This window comes from Helianthus annuus, chromosome 14 (genome assembly GCF_002127325.2).
Source record: "Helianthus annuus cultivar XRQ/B chromosome 14, HanXRQr2.0-SUNRISE, whole genome shotgun sequence".
Lineage (NCBI taxonomy): Eukaryota > Viridiplantae > Streptophyta > Magnoliopsida > Asterales > Asteraceae > Helianthus > Helianthus annuus.
This window is the reverse complement of record NC_035446.2, coordinates 97,493,533-97,510,112: the sequence shown is the minus strand read 5'-3', so window position 1 is coordinate 97,510,112 and position 16,580 is coordinate 97,493,533.

Sequence of the window (16,580 nt, the reverse complement as noted above, 5' to 3'; positions counted from 1 at the left end):
ATTTGCACCGAAACTTTGGAGGCATTACCTGTATGGAACTAAGTGTGTGATCTATTCTGATCACAAAAGCCTTCAACATCTGTTTAATCAGAAGGACTTAAACATGAGACAACGTCGATGGATGGAGACTTTAAACGACTATGATTGTGAAATCCGATACCATCCGGGTAAGGCGAATGTAGTCACCGATGCTTTGAGCAGGAAGGAAAGGGTTAAGCCCATAAGAATCAATGCCAAGAGCATTGAATTGAAGAACGGTTTGAATGAAAGGTTGTTAGCCGCACAGAAGGAAGCTATGCTGGAAGCTAACTATCCTAATGAAAAGTTGGGAGTCACTACTGAACAGTTATCATATGGCAAGGATGGAATCCTAAGATTGAATGGACGGATATGGGTTCCAATCTATGGAGGACTTCGGGAAGTGATCCTTCAGGAAGCCCACAGTTCCAAGTATTCTGTTCATCCTGGAAGTGACAAGATGTACCAGGATTTAAAGGAAAATTACTGGTGGATAGGTTTGAAGAAATCTATAGCCACTTATGTGGCCAAATGTCTGGCATGTGCTCAAGTCAAAGCTGAACACTAGAAGCCGTCAGGTTTGCTGCAACAACCTGAACTTCCCACCTGGAAATGGGAAATGGTGACTATGGATTTTATCACCAAGTTACCAAAGACAAAGCGAGGAAATGAGACTATTTGGGTTATAGTGGATAGACTGACTAAGTCAGCCCACTTCCTACCTATTAAGGAAACACACAGCTCAGATAAGTTAGCTCAGTTGTACGTGGACGAGATTGTATCTCTGCACGGAGTGCCAGTGTCTATCATCTCTGATAGGGATACGAGGTATACATCGCATTTCTGGAAAAGCTTTCAGCAATCCCTAGGCACTTGATTGAACTTCAGCACAGCATATCATCCTCAGACGGATGGTCAAAGCGAGCGTACTATTCAAACACTCAAAGATATGCTACGAGCTTGTGTAATTGACTTAGGAGGAAGTTGGGATGATCATCTTCCATTGATAGAATTTTCATACAATAATAGCTATCATTCCAGTATACAAGCTACACCTTTTGAAGCATTATATGGAAGAAAGTGCAAATCGCCCATTTGTTGGGCAGAAGTTGGAGATGTCCAACTAACAGGACCTGATATAGTCCTGGAGATGACCGATAAGATTATGCAGATACGAGATCGTCTCAAAGCTGCTAGAGATAGGTAGAAGAGCTACGCCGACAAAGGGCGTAAACCTCTAAAGTTCGAGGTAGGTGACAAGTGTGTGTGGTCGTATTTTAGGCAAATCACCTAACTACTAGCTCGTTACCCCTTTAGGAATAGAAGTATATTTAGCCTAACTAAATGCCCTTGAATTGTGCTGAGTTTCCATATTCTCCATAGCGTCCATCTTTGATTATGCATGTGCGAAATTAGCGTGACAGATTCCTTGTTTACGTTGCTAAGACCAGGTCCAACTCGTAATTCCTGCAAAACAATATTAAATTCAAAGAGAGTAATCGTTAGTATGAGGATCCTTAGGATGATCCATGATCCTGATCCTGAAGCTCTTCTGAGGATCACTATCTGCCAAAGAAACAAGGATCACTTGTTAGGATATTATGTAAGGATCACAGGTCATTAAAATCCTGCCCTAACAATTGCCCCCAAAATATAAGGAGTAATTATGTAATATTATCGAGTTATATTTTGCCGTATCTTATCTATAACTAACTCAACGGATATATAGCCGTTAAGAATGAACTATCCGGTGTGATGACAGCTCTGCACAAATCATCATTATAAATAGAAATACGGATAGGATCGTTTGCATTTAAATTCAAGAACTCTTCCCTTTATAATCGCGACCAGAGGATTGAACAGGTATTCCCCTTCTCCTTCTCTCTTGCTTACTCTGTTTTTTCCATCGTCTTGTAAAAAATGTTGCTCCGGAATTCTCCCAGCAAGAATCCTAAGAATAACAGCCCCTTGAAGGGTCAAGGGATCATTAAGGATTCTCCCACCGAGAGGTGTTGTTTTACTGATTCTCAGACTGACAAAATCCGTCATTGTTTTCCGGCGAACACCTTCTTTAAATCTTTCAGCCCTACCGCTTTGAGCGATTATATCTCTGAGACTTGGGTAGCTTTCCCGGTCACTCCTTTCATGATAGGATACTCGTATCCTTTCCCTCAGTTCACCGAGTCCTTTTTCTCCCTAACCGGCATCTGCTATATCCAGGCTTTGCCGATGATCTGGAGGGTTTTATACACCTTTGAAAGGATCATCGAACAAGAAGGGATTGATCTGGGTATGGCGGAGTTGGGTGAGATGTATGATCTTACAACTTTTGGATCGCACCGATACTTGTTCAAACGAAAAGCTGGAGAGGAGCACCCTGTTCTCAAGGTTACCAAAAATGATGTGAACTGGAAGCGGCGGTTCTTTTTTGTGAAGAGAGATACCATCCCTGATGTGAAGGATCTGCCCAAGAAGTGGGCTACCCATGGTAGGGTAGAGGATCCTGGAAGGATCACCGTAGGACTTATCCTTTAGCATAAGGATTACTGATGTTCTGTTATTTTCTTGTTGTGCAGCTATCTCCGTTTCACATCTGAAGTTGACACCTGCTGCAAAAGAGAGGCTCCTGGCCTTTAAGAAGCTTGATCCTGAAATAAGAACTTTCCAGGTTACCACCCAGGATTCTCAGGAAGTATCCTCTGCCTCTGTTACAATGTGAAGTAAGTATCCTCTTTTAAGGAGTATTTATATAATGAGAGTCAAATAAAATTAAGATACTTATCTTGTTTTGGTTGTGCAGGCGCTGGAAAATCCTCTAAGTCTGCTTCGAAGTTCGGCATCGATGATCTTACAAATGTCAAATCTGCAAGGAAGAAGACTCCTGCTGCTAGCCCAACTGCTTCAGCCCCTAAAGCACCAATCAGGGGAAAAGGAAGCAAGAAGAGAAAGGCCTCTGAGGATTTGCAAGGTCTGCCCCTGCTTCGCCAACAGTGTCTGGATTACATCAGCGAGGTAAGGATCACTGTCCTGTTTGTGTATCCTGCTGGTCTAAGGATCACTTGGTTTCTGACATTATTCCTTGTCTTCCTTGTAGAAATTTGCTGAAGTAGAGACATATGTTGGCCATGTTGAGGATCAGGATCGCCAGATTGCTGACCTTCAACAGGTTGGGGTGTTGAAGGATCTCAAGATAGCCGATCTTCAGAAGGAGCTCCAGGCCACCAAGAATGATGCTGCCAAGATGCTGATCAACTTTGACTATGAGAAGCACGAGATCACCCAGGATGCCAAGGTCTCTGCCGCGATAACTATGTACAAGATCCAGTTGCAGATGGCTGCGGAGGCTCAGGATCCTGCTTTTGACAAGAGCACCTGGGATGTCGAAGGCTGGAAGGCTAGGCTGGCTGAACTGGAGGATGATGAGGAGGCTGAGGAGGTTCCGATGCTTGAGGGTGGAGACATTGGCAAGGATCAGGGTGGAGAGGCAAGTGGAGCCGGTGGTGATGGTGCAGCGAAGGATTGAGCTGCAGGATTGGGCAATGATGGAAATTTCTAGACATAGCCGGAGCCCAATTTTTTTTGTTTGGTGGTTTGTGATGTTTTAAAACAATTATGGTTTGTATTTGAACAATAGGTTTAGGGTTGAGGATCTAGGATCCTGTAAACAATAGGTAGGATTACATATGGTGGAGGGATCCTCTGTTTGGGGGATGAAGCCATTGTGATCCTGCCCCCTTGAATTTCCTGCACTTGCTATGACCGTATGGACAATGGACACCCTTTGCCAACCCATGTGGACGGGCCACGTTTTGCTGGTAGAAACGTGGGTTGGCAATTTTGACAACTTTCAGGGTTTAAACTTTTTGTTAATAAAATAACTCTAATCTTTTTGGCTTATCTTGTGTTGTTATCCTTGCTTATCCTTTTAACTTCCAATTGTTTTGGTATATATTTGTCTGAGTGAGAAAACTTAAGCAGATTATGTTTAAGAAATTTAGGATACGATCCAGGATCAAGTATCCAATAGTTGAAAACTTCCAAAAAGTGGCTCTTTTTAAGGATCATAGGTCCAGTTGTCAAGGTCTAAGGGTTATTCAAATGAATAATGAATGAAATTAAAAATAGTTAAGGATCATACCTGAGGATCCTAGTTAGGATCCTAACCTTTAATCAGGATAACCATAAGGAAAACTTTAATGGATAATAAGGATTGAGGATCCTTAATTGTTTAACTTCGAAAACCTGAAAAATAGGATATAACTTGGGACTAAGCCAATATAAAAGATGAGTTAGTAACTGGGGACAAGCCCAAAGGATAACTGGGGACGAGCCCAACGATAACTGGGGACAAGCCCAAGGATAACTGGGGACAAGCCCAAGGATCGTGTGTAAACTGGAGTATGGCCCTCACTGGCGACTATCCAAACTTAGTGACATGAAAATGCCAAAACCTTAGCTAACGTGAAGACGTTAGAAACCTTAGGAACGGATGTATGGTACGTCTACCATTATACGTAGGATCCTAGGTATAGCCAGTACGATGGAATTATCAGCCCCTAAAGCGAGTACTGGTCCCAAAGACGTGAACTATACCAGGATCATCGTGCGCTACAGGCGAAAACTGGGGACAAGCCCAAGGATAACTGGGGACAAGCCCAAATAACTGGGGTTGAACCCAAGGATTTGAGTTGCTTCTGAAGATTGTCGCCATTATGCTAAGGATACCTAGACTTATCAGAACTCAAAATCTCGTGAGAGAAGGATGAAGGATACATGATCCTCATCCTTAAATAAGAAAATATGTAAATAAGAGTTCGAGCTTAGGACATTACCAGAGTAAGGATCATTGATGCTTCAGGGATCCTTGAAGGATACTTCCAATGTAAGGATCATTCATGCCAGAAGGATCCTGCTCACATGAAATATTTTTTCAAGTGGACAGCATTCCAGGCTCTTGGTAACAGATTACCTTCCATCGTAAGCAATCTATATGCCCCCTTTACTGCTTCGGCTTCGATCAAATAAGGGCCTTCCCATTTTGGTGCCAATTTCCCATCAGCAGGATTGGTGGTATTTTGGAATGCTTTTCTCAATACCATATCCCCCACTTGGAATTTCCTTATCCTGACATTTTTGTTGTAAGCACCAGCCATTCTTTGTTGGTAGCTAGCCATCCTTATCCTAGCCAGATCCCTGATTTCTTCAATAGTATCCAAGTCTTGAGCCAGGTTTGCATCATTCTCCTCAGGATCACGGGTACTTGTTCTAGCAGTTGGAACCACCATTTCTGTTGGGATCACTGATTCGGCCCCAAACACCAAGGAGAAGGGTGTTTGACCAGTAGCATTCTTGGGAGTTGTCCTATCAGCCCAAAGCACATAGGGCAATTCCTCTGCCCATTTCCCCTTCTTGGATCTGTTTTGGTCAAAAATCACACAAGGATAATGCAACCAAACTCTAAGTAAATGGGGAATGATGCTTGGTTTATTGAAAAGGTAAAGGATCACTTCAGAATGAAATATGCAAAGACACAATGATTTATACGAGGAAAAAGCCCTTGATCAATGTATGATCTCCGGCATAAAAAACCTCGGGTGATGGCAACTACCGATCACCAACTTCAATATATCAAAATATGGTTACAACTTCGGATGATAATGAGCTGAGTACAAGGATCACTATCGTAATGTGTGTCTAAGCGTGTGAGAATTGTGTTGTGTGTCTTCCGAATGGGGAAGAGTGTTATATATACAAGTGTAGGTGGCCTATTTTAGGTAAAAAGACTAATAATCAGCTCATTACCCCTTTAGAAATAAAAGCAAATCTAGCCTAAATTATCGCCCTTAAATCATGCCAAGTTTCCATATCCTTCACAACGTCCATCTCCGATTAAGCACATGCTATAGTTGTAAAGACGCGTCCTTTGATTGTGATGCTAAGAGCGGATCCTGCTAGATGTCCCTGCAAAATAACATTAAATTCAATGAAAGCAACTGTTAGCATGAGGATCCTATGACGGTCCGTGATCCTGATCCTGGAACTCCGCTGAGGATCACTATCTGCCAAAGAAACAAGGATCACTGGTTAGGATCACGTGTAAGGATCATGTATTATAAAAATCCAGCCCTAACAATTGCCCCCAAAATATAAGGAGTGATTTTGTAAATAAATGAGTTATATTTTGCTTTGATCTTATCTGCAACGAAGGATTCGGATAACTAGCCGTTAGACTCGGACTAGCCGTTGCAACCCTTACGTCATAGACGTGACAATCCTGCAGATCATGATTATAAATAGGAGATAGGGTTAGGATCAAGTTGCATTTAAATTCAAGATATACTCCCTTTATAATCTCGTCCGAAGATCGATCAGGTATTCTCCTCTTTTCTTTCTTCCTTCTTATACTCTGTTTTTCTGCTCCTCTGTTTCTATTCTTCTGTGAATATGTTGCTCCGGAATTCCCCTCACAAGGATCACAAGAAGAACAGCCCCTTGAAAGGTCAAGGGATTATCAAGGACTCTCCTACTGAGAGGTGTTGCTTCACCGATGCTCACATCGATAGAATCCGTCACTGCTTTCCGGCGGATACCATCTTCAAGTCTTTCACTCCCACCGCTCTAAGCGATTTTATATCTGACACATGGGCAACCTTTCCTGTGACTCCGTTTATCATAGGATATTCGTATCCTTTTCCAGCTTTCACCCAATCCTTCTTTTCCCTGGCCGGCATGTCTTATATCCAAGCCATGCCGATGATCTGGAGGGTTCTGTATACCCTTGAGAGGATCATCGAGCAGGAGGGGATTGACTTAGGGATGTCGGAGCTGGCTGAGCTATATGATCTTACCACGTTTGGTTCCTGTCGATACTTGTTGAAACGGAAAGCGGGGGAGGATCACCCTGTTCTTAAGGTCACCAAGAATGATACAAATTGGAAGCGACGATTCTTCTTTGTTAGGAGGGATACCATCCCTAATGGGAAGGATCTGCCCAAGGAGTGGGCTACTCATGGTAGGATAGAGGATCCTGGAAGGATCACCATCAGACTTGTCTCTTATGATGAGGATCACTAATGTCTTTCTTTGTTTTTTTTTTGTTTATTGTGCAGCTATCTCCATCTCTTATCTGAAGCTGACACCTGCGGCAAAAGAGAGGCTTTTGGCCTTCAAGAAGCTTGATCCGGAGACAAGAAGTTTTCAAGTTGCCATTCAAGATTCACAGGAAGTATCCTCCGCATCTGCCACAATGTCAAGTAAGTATCCTCATTAAAAAGTAGTTCTATGTAGGATTTTTTGAATTAGTTAAAGTACTTATCTTATTTTGATTGTGTAGGCGCTGGGAAATCTGTCAAGTCTGCCTCCAAGTTTGGTATTGATGATCTTGCAAACGTTAAATCTGCAAGGAAGAAGGCTCCTGCTGCCAGTCCCTCTGCTTCAGCCCCTAAAGCTCCTATTAGGGGTAAGGGAAAGAAGAGAAAGGCTTCTGAGGATCTTCAAGGATTTCCCCTGCTCCGCCAGCAGTTTCTTGATTACGTTAATGAAGTAAGGATCATTGCCCCTGTTGGTTATCCTACTTGAATATCCTGCTCGAATATCATGCCTGTATATCCTGCCTGTTTGAGGATCACTTGTGTCTGACGTCATATCTTGTTTTTCTTGCAGAAATTTACCGAAATAGAGACTTATGTTAACCACGTTGAAGATCAAGATCGCCAAATTGCCGACCTTCAACAGATGGGTGTGCTGAAGGACCTCAAGATAGCTGATCTTGAGAAGGAGCTCCGGGCTACCAAGGATGAAGCTGTCAAAGCACTGATCAACTTCGACTACGAGAAGCGTGATATCACCCAGGATGCTAAGGTCTCTGCTGCGATAACCATGTATAAGATCCAGCTGCAGATGGCTGCGGAGGCTCAGGATCCTTCCTTCGACAGAGGCACATGGGACGTGGAAGGCTGGAAGGCAAGGCTGGCAGAGTTGGAGGATGATGATGAGGCCGAGGAGATCCCTATGCTTGAAGGTGGTGATGCTGGCAAGGATCAGGGGGAAGCAAGTGGAGCTGGTGGTGATGGTGCAGCGAAGGTTTGAGCTGCAGGATTGGGCAATGATGGAAATTTCTAGACATAGCCGGAGCCCAATTTTTAAAATTTGGTAGTGGTTTTTGTGGTTGTTGGTGTTTTCAAACAATGATGGTCTGTACTTAAACAATAGTTTTTAGGGTTAAGGATCCTGGATCCTTTGGACAATAGGTAGGATCGCAAATGGTGGAGGGATCCTCTGTTTGGGGGATGAAGCCTTTGTGATCCTGCCGCCTTTAATTTCCTGCACCTGCTAAGACCGCATAGACAATGGACACCCTTTGCCAACCCATGTGGACGGGCCACGTTTTGCTGGTAGAAACGTGGGTTGGCAATTTTGACAACTTTTTGAAAGGGTTTAAGATCCTTTTGTTAATAAAATAACCTTAATCTTTCTGGCTTATCTTGTTTTGTTATCCTTTATTTATCTTCTTGTTTTCCAATTGTTTTAGAAATAATTTTGTTAGAGTAACAAAAGTTGAGCAGATCATGTTTAATAAATTTAGGATATGATCCTAGATCAAATATCCTATCATTGAAAATTCTCGAGTAGTCTATTTCAAGGATCATAGGTTTAGTTGTCAAAGTGTAAGGGTTATTCAAGTATAATCAAAATAGTCAAGGATCATACCTGAGAATCCAAGTTAGGATCCTAACCTTTAATCAAGATAACCATAAGTGAAATTTTAACGGATAATAAGGATTAAGGATCCTTATTTGTTTAACTTCGAGAACCTGAAAAATGGAACATAACTTGGGACTAAGCCAATGTAAAAGGTAAATTAATAGCTGGGGACATGCCCAAAGGATAACTGGGGACAAGCCCAAAGGATCACTGGGGACAAGCCCAAAGGATCACTGGGGACAAGCCCAAAGGATAACTGGGGACAAGCCCAAGGATCGTATGTAAACTGGAGTATGGCCCTTACTGGCGACTATCCAAGCTTGGTGACATGAAAATGTCAAAACCTTAGCTAACGTGAAAACGTTAGAAAACTTAGGAACGGATGTATGGTACGTCTACCATTATACGTAGGATCCTAGGTATAGCCAGTACGATGAGGTTGTCAGCCCCGAAAGTGGGTACTGGTCCCAAAGACGTGAACTATACCAGGATCATCGTGCGCTACTGGCGAAAACTGGGGACAAGCCCAAGGATAACTGGGGTTGAACCCAAGGATCTGTGGTGCTTTTGAAGATCTTTAACGATATGCTGAAGATACCTGGACTATCATAACTCAAATGGTCCGTGAGAAGAGGATGAAGGATGCATGATCCTTATCCTTAGGTAAAAATAAGAAAACGTAAAAGTTTGGAGATAAGGACTTTACCAGAGTAAGGATCACTGATATCGCCGGGATCCTTCGAGGATGCTTCCAATGTAAGGATCATATGCTTGGAGGATCCTGTTCACATGAAATATTTTTTTAAGTGAACGGCATTCCAGGCTCTTGGTAACAAATTTCCTTCCATGGTTAGCAATCTGTATGCCCCCTTTCCTGCTTCGGCTTCGATCAAGTAAGGGCCTTCCCACTTTGGTGCTAACTTCCCGTCAGCAGGATTGATAGTGTTTTGGAATGCTTTTCTCAACACCATATCCCCGACTTGGAACTTCCTTATCCTGACATTTTTATTGTAAGCACCAGCCATTCTTTGTTGGTAGCTTGCCATCCTTATCCTAGCCAAATCCCTGATTTCCTCAATAGTATCCAAGTCTTGAGCTAAGATTGCAGCATTCTCTTCAGGATCACGAGTACTTGTTCTAGCAGTTGGAACTACCATTTCTGTTGGGATCACTGCTTCAGCCCCAAATACTAAGGAGAAGGGTGTTTGACCAGTGGCATTCTTGGGAGTTGTTCTATCAGCCCACAGCACATAAGGCAATTCCTCTGCCCACTTCCCCTTCTTGGATCCTAGCTTCTTCTTCAGATTGTTGATGATGATCTTGTTGGATGATTCTGCTTGACCATTGGCTTGTGGATGGACTGGTGTTGATGTTATCATCTTAATTCCCCAACTGTCACAAAAGTTAGTGGTTCTGCTCCCAATGAATTGGGAACCATTATCACATACAATTTCAGAGGGAATGCCAAATCTAGTTATAATGTTTCTTTTAATAAAGGATATAACTTCCTTTTCTCTGACTTGAGCAAAGGCTTCAGCTTCTATCCATTTGGAGAAGTAGTCGGTCATGGCAAGCATAAATACTTTTCCACCAGGTGCTTTAGGGAGCTTGCCAACTATATCCATCCCCCATCTCATGAATGGCCAAGAGGATGGTATAGGATGTAGCAATTCGGCTGGTTGATGAAGGATATTGCTGTGTCTTTGACAAGGATCACATTTCCTAGCATATTCTACAGCATCCCTTTTCATGGTTGGCCAGTAGTATCCTGTTCTAAGGATCCTTGAGAACAATGCCCTGCCCCCAGTGTGGTTTCCACAATCTCCTTCATGGAAGTCTCTCAACACTTCTTGAATTTCAGGATCCTCGATACATCTTAAATATGGTCCTGCAAGAGATCGTTTATATAGCACATTATTTAAGATTGTGAATTGAGATACCTTGATCCTGAAAGCTCTAGGATTCTCTCCCATAGGAATCTCCCCGTGTTGTAAGTATCTCATGATTGGTGAGATCCATGATCCTGAATAAGATTGAGTTTCTTCACTAGGGATCATTGCAGTATCCTCTTCTATTTCCATGGCCAGCTGATTTTCAATAGCAGGAGCCAGGATATGGATGATGGGGATACTTATATCTTCTGGAATCTTCAAGGATGATCCTAGGTTGGCCAATGCATCAGCTTCTGTGTTTTCCTCCCTTGGTACCTGTGTTAGGCTGAAAGAGACAAAAGAGAGTGCCAATTCTTTGACTATCTCTAAATATTTGGTTAGTTTTTCACCTTTAACAGCATAGGATCCATTAAAGTGATTGGTGATCAATAATGAGTCCACATATACTTTAAGATATTTCACCCCCATATCCTTAGCAATTTGCAAGCCAGCAATTAAGGCTTCATATTCAGCCTCATTGTTAGTTGCTTGGAACTCACAGGCTATGGAGTGGGGTATTATGTCCCCCTGTGGCGATTTTAGTAGTATCCCGAGCCCTGTGCCCTTGACATTTGAGGATCCATCAGTGTGTAGTATCCAAGGATCCTTGGTCTCATCCAGCTGCTGGACTTCCAATTCTGCTTCCTTTTGTAGATCACTACTGAAATCAGCCACAAAGTCAGCTAGTGCTTGGGATTTGATGGCTGTTCTAGGCTCATATCTTATATCATGGGCACTAAGCTTTACTGCCCACTTAGCCATTCTTCCGGACATCTCTGGTTTCCTGAGGACATTCTTGATTGGAAAATTAGTTCTAACAACAATAGTGTGAGTTTCAAAATAATGTCTTAGCTTAGTAGATGCCATAATTAATGCAAGAATAAGTTTTTCAAGGTGTGAATACCTGGATTCGGCATCAAGTAAACTCTTACTTACATAGTAGATAGGATGTTGTGTACCTTCGTGATCCTTAACAAGGACTGCACTTACAGCGGTTGAGGATACCGCTAGGTATAAGGATAACACATCTCCTTTTCCGGGTTTCATTAATGCTGGTGCTGAGGACATATATTCTTTAAGGGCTTGTAAAGCATTCTCATGCTTTTCAGTCCATTCAAATTTCTTGTTTTTCCTTAGGATATCATAAAATTCTTTACATCTTTCTGAGGATTTTGATATGAACCTGTTTAAAGCTGCTATCCTGCCTGTTAGCCTTTGCACATCCTTAGCATTGGCAGGGGATTTGATATTCACCAATGCTTTAATTTGTTCTGGGCTTGCTTCAATGCCCCTCTGAGTTACCATATATCCTAGAAATTTACCTGCTTTAACACCAAAGTGACATTTCGAAGGATTAAGCTTCATGTTATAATTATCAAGGATATCAAATGCTTCCTCCAAGTCCCTTAGGTGATCCTCAGCTTTCTTTGACTTGACTACCATATCATCTATGTATACTTCCATAGTTTGTCCTATTTGATCTTTGAACATCATATTCACCAGCCTTTGATATGTTGCACCTGCATTTCTTAGTCCAAAAGGCATGGCAATATAACAATATAAACCGGTTGGGGTCATAAAGGCTGTATCCTCTTGGTCAGATGGTTCCATCTGAATTTGTTGGAATCCAGATGATGCATCCATAAAGGTCAACAGTTCATGCCCCGCCGTTGCATCCACCATGGAGTCAATGTGGGGTAGTGGGAAAGGATCCTTGGGACATGCCTTATTCAGATCAGTGAAATCGACACATACCCTCCACTTTCCGTTTTTCTTTTGGACAACAACCACATTGGCTAACCATTTTGGATATTTTACTTCTCTGATCATACCTGCTCGAAGTAGTCTCTCTACTTCTTCTTGGATAATGGCATTCCTTTCTGGTGCAAACTTCCTCCTTTTTTGATGGATTGGTTTGATAGACCTGTCAATGCCAAGTTTATGAGTGATAATATCCTTAGATATACCTGTCATATCTTCATGTTTCCATGCAAAGGTAGATTTTCTTCTTTTGAGGAAGGATATTATGTCTTCTTTCAACTCGCCAAGGATCCCTGATCCGATATAGATTTTTGATTCAGGATCACTAGGATCCAAAAGGATTTCGTCCACATCCTGTTCCCTTGCCTCCAAGACACTCCTTGGAGGATACTGTAATTGCTATTGCTCCCTTGGCTTCGAGGTTGGTTTCATGGATGAGGTATAGCAATCCTTAGCCTCTTGCTGGTCACTGTCGATCTTGATTATCCCCCATGGGCTAGGGAGTTTCACACATTGATGGTAGGTGGATGGGACTGCTTTCATATCATGTATCCAGGGCCTGCCAAGGATAACATTGCAACAAGATAAACAGTCAATAACACAAAATTTTTGGTAATTATGTAATCCTTCCACGTAGATTGGGAGTTTGATGTCCCCCAGAGTTTTCTTCGTTTCTCCACTGAATCCCACAAGCACGGAGGATCTTGGTGTGATGTCTGATTCTGGGATACCCATTTTCTTTAGAACATCGAGCTGGATAATGTTTACTGAGCTTCCTCCGTCGATAAGGATCCTGCGGACAAAATGGTTAGAAATAAAGAGAGTAATAACTAAACTATCATGATGAGGATCCTGGATGTTAATGCGATCATCCTCATCAAACGTTATCGTCTTTCCTTCCGAGACACTTGATGTTCGAATAGGTCTTTCTCCATTATCCATTTTTGCTTCCTTTGCATGCCTTTTGGCTGCCGAGAAGGATGTACCACAAATATCTGATCCTCCGGAAATAAAGTTGATCACTTGTGCATTCGCCGGAGGGGCTGGAGCCTTTTCAGGGATCCTTTCAGGATCCTGAGTTTTTTGCTTTTTTCTTCCCAACAATTCTTTCAAATGTCCCTTGCTTAGCAGATATCCAATTTCTTTTCTTAATGCTATGCATTCTTCAGTTAGATGCCCGAAATCCTCGTGGTATGCACACCACTTTGACTTGTCTTTAGTCCCGGATGGTTTGTCATTCTTTCTGGGCCATCTGGCTTTTTCTCCTAGATTCTGCATTGCAAGGATTAGTTCATGATTGTCAACAGAAAAACAATATTCAGAAATTGGAGGATAATCCTCATCATCCTCTTCTTGGTCAATAGCATGCACGTTCTGGTTGTCATTTCTATGGTAGGATTTGAATTTATTGCTCCTGAAGGAGGATCCTTGCTTCTCCTGTTTTGAGGATCCTACTTGTCTTTCCTGGATCCTCTTGTCATCCTCTAGCCGGATGAACCTGAGTGCCCGAGTTCTTACTTCATCTAAGTTCCTGCACGGTGTCATAACAAGATCATCATAGAACAATGAATCCTTAAGCAGTCCCATTTTGAAGGCCTCAACAGCCGTGGCCATATCTAAGTTGGGAATGTCCAAGGATTCTTTACTGAATTTAGTTATATAATCCCTTAATGATTCATTATGACTTTGAGTTACCCTATATAAATCGCTAGTTAATCTTTCAAATTTTCTACTACAAGAGAATTGGTTATTGAATAAATTAACTAAATTAGCAAATGAAGTGATAGAGTAAGGGGGAAGACTTAGCAGCCATTTAAGAGCTGTTCCAGTAAGGGTGGATCCAAATCCTTTACATAGGCATGCTTCCTTTAACTTTTCTGGGATTGGATTGATCTCCATCCTCTCCCTGTATTGTGCTATGTGCTCCTCAGGATCCGTTGTACCATCATACAGCTTCATAGTAGGGATATGGAACCTTTTGGGTACCTCTGCATCACAAATTGGTGGTGCAAAACGAGATACCTTATGGCTCCCATCTGCAATCTCCGGGATAGGCTTGACTACCCCTGGAACACTTGAGATCATATCCTTCAGCTTCTGTAACTCCCTGGCCATAGCATGATTGATACCTGTATCCTGCACGAATCCATGGTTAGTGGTAGGATAATTATTTAAGGTGTTACCTCCCATCGGGTTCAAGTTAGGAACATTGGGTGTGAATCCATATTGCTGGGATTCTGGGATAACGGAGGGACCAGTGGAAGCAATGGTCTGCATTGGAATGAAGTCCCCTTGATGGACATCTAGACTTCCTGTTTGCAAACTTTTTAGGGATCCTGGCATCTGGAAGGATCCTGGTATCTGAGACGATCCCGGAACGAAGGAGGATCCTTGAACCTGGGATGATCCTAGAACAAAGGAGGATCCTTGAACCTGGGATGATCCCGGAACGAAGGAGGATCCTTGAGCCTGGGATGATCCAGGGACAAAGGAGGATCCTAAGCTCATGAAGGATCCCGAATGCTGGGCGTAGGATCCCGCCGGTTGAAAATATGATCCTGATGCCTGAGTCATTGTTGCTGGGCTGAAATGCACTCCTCTTGATCCACCCATATATTGTATGTCTGGGACCTCTGTTGGCTGAGAAGTAATCATTGGAGTATCAAAATTCAAAGATTTGGGCATTAGTGGGGAATGATCCTCTGCCGTTTTCTTTTGCCTTTTGAGATCTCCGATTTCTCTGAGGATCCTGTCATTAGTTTCATCCTACTGCTGCATACGATCCCTCATCTGCAAAATCAAAGTAAATATATCACTAGTACTGGGAACAGAAGAAGTTAGAGCAGAAGATGATGGTTTAGAGGATATAGAAGTTGGTCTCTTCTCAGCATTTTTCTGAGATCCAGCTGGTGGTGGAGGCAAAGGTGGAATGCCAGTAGATGAATTGACTGCCAACATCGCTGTGGATGTATTCTTCAATGACGAAGCCACGTAACTCTTTGAAATGAATTCGAACAGAAAGTTTTCTTATGAATGAAGCACCAATTGCCCCACGGTGGGCGCCAAACTGTTTTGGTCAAAAATCACACAAGGATAATGCAACCAAACTCTAAGTAAATGGGGAATGATGCTTGGTTTATTGAAAAGGTAAAGGATCACTTCAGAATGAAATATGCAAAGACACAATGATTTATACGAGGAAAAAGCCCTTGATCAATGTATGATCTCCGGCATAAAAAACCTCGGGTGATGGCAACTACCGATCACCAACTTCAATATATCAAAATATGGTTATAACTTCGGATGATAATGAGCTGAGTACAAGGATCACTATCGTAATGTGTGTCTAAGCGTGTGAGAATTGTGTTGTGTGTCTTCCGAATGGGGAAGAGTGTTATATATACAAGTGTAGGTGGCCTATTTTAGGTAAAAAGACTAATAATCAGCTCATTACCCCTTTAGAAATAAAAGCAAATCTAGCCTAAATTATCGCCCTTAAATCATGCCAAGTTTCCATATCCTTCACAACGTCCATCTCCGATTAAGCACATGCTATAGTTGTAAAGACGCGTCCTTTGATTGTGATGCTAAGAGCGGATCCTGCTAGATGTCCCTGCAAAATAACATTAAATTCAATGAAAGCAACTGTTAGCATGAGGATCCTATGACGGTCCGTGATCCTGATCCTGGAACTCCGCTGAGGATCACTATCTGCCAAAGAAACAAGGATCACTGGTTAGGATCACGTGTAAGGATCATGTATTATAAAAATCCAGCCCTAACAGGATCCAAGTTTCTTCTTCAGATTGTTGATGATGATCTTGTTGGATCATTCTGCTTGACCATTGGCTTGTGGGTGGACTGGTGTTGATGTTATTGTTAGGGCTGGATTTTTATCATATATGATCCTTACACGTGATCCTAACCAGTGATCCTTGTTTCTTTGGCAGACAGTGATCCTCAGCAGGACTTCAGGATCAGGATCATGGACCATTGGAAGGATCCTCATGCTAATAGTTACCTTCGTGCAATACAACATTGTTTTGCAGGAACATCTAGCAGGATACGCTCTTAACATCATGATCCAGGGACGCGTCTTCACAATTATGGCAAGAGCTTAATTGAAGAAAGACGTTGCACAGGATATGGAAACATGGCTTGATTCAT